Genomic DNA, 1,290 nt, shown 5'->3' with positions numbered 1-1,290 from the left:
GGAAACGAGGCGGGATTAGGATTTTCCATGGCCTTCCTCAATTATTGCGGATTTCCTCATGGGAATTCCTGATGGGAATGTTGTGCGGGATTTGATATCGACACAGGGCTGGGAGAGCTGGGAATGTTCTCCTGAGAAGGGAAGGACTCCAGGGCGTGAAGGGGCTCCAGGAGAGCTGGAGAGGGATTTGGGATGAGGGATGGAGGGCCAGGACCAGGGAATGGCTTCCCGTTGGAAAAATGGAGATTTCGGTGGGATCTTGGGAAGGAATTGCTGGCTGGGAGGGTGGGGAGGGGCTGGGCTGAAATTCCCAGAGAATCTGGGGCTGCCCCTGGATCCCTGGCAGTGCCCAAGGCTGGATTTGGATCACCCTGGGATAGTGGGAGATCCCTGCCCATGGAATGGATGGGAACGGGATCAGCTTTAAGCTCCATTCCCACCAAAATTTCCCCAATTCCAGGATAATCCTAAATGGAAATTCCATAAAAGCACCTCAAGCCTCTCGTCCCAACAACAAAATTCCCTGGGGGAAAAAAATATTCCAGGTGCATGGACATAAAAAATTGGGATTTGTGCTGATGAATTGATCCCGGGGCTTCCTGCTCCGTGCGCTGCTGATATTCCCAAAAATTCCTAAATAAAAGCATTTATCTCGTCGGAGATCCGGCGGAAAAGCCGGATGAGTGGAGCGACCGCTGCCGGGAGCTGTTCCTGCCGGGATAACTCGGGAAAAAGGAATTCCTTCTCTCCCACAGAATCCTCGGAGGGACTGGGAATGTTTTGGAGAGGAAAAGAAGAGGGAATTCAATTGGGATTTGCGAGGGGGAAGTGGAATTTGGAGGACAGGCAGCTGCTTTTCCACCGGGAATCTCTCATTGGAATTAAAGCGGTGAATCCAGGCGGGTGTTTAACAACCAGAGCGTCCCAGTTCGGGATTCATGGGAATTACTCCATGGGATTCCATGGCAGTCACACATCCATCCCCTAATTCCCTATGGAATGAACCCCAGCATGGCCCTAAAACATCCATCCCCTAATTCCCTATGGAATGAATCCCAGGATGGCCATAAAACATCCATCCCTAATTCCCTATGGAATGAACCCCAGCATGGCCCTAAAACATCCATCCCCTAATTCCCTATGGAATGAATCCCAGGAAAATCCCAGGATGGCCCTAAAACATCCATCCCCTGATTCCCTATGGAATGAACCCCCAGCATGGCCCTAAAACATCCATCCCCTAATTCCCTATGGAATGAATCCCAAAACAATCCCAGGATGGCCATAAAA

The sequence above is a fragment of the Corvus hawaiiensis genome, chromosome 1 (genome assembly GCF_020740725.1).
Source record: "Corvus hawaiiensis isolate bCorHaw1 chromosome 1, bCorHaw1.pri.cur, whole genome shotgun sequence".
NCBI classification, from domain to species: Eukaryota; Metazoa; Chordata; class Aves; order Passeriformes; family Corvidae; genus Corvus; species Corvus hawaiiensis.
Note: the sequence above shows the minus strand (reverse complement) of the source record.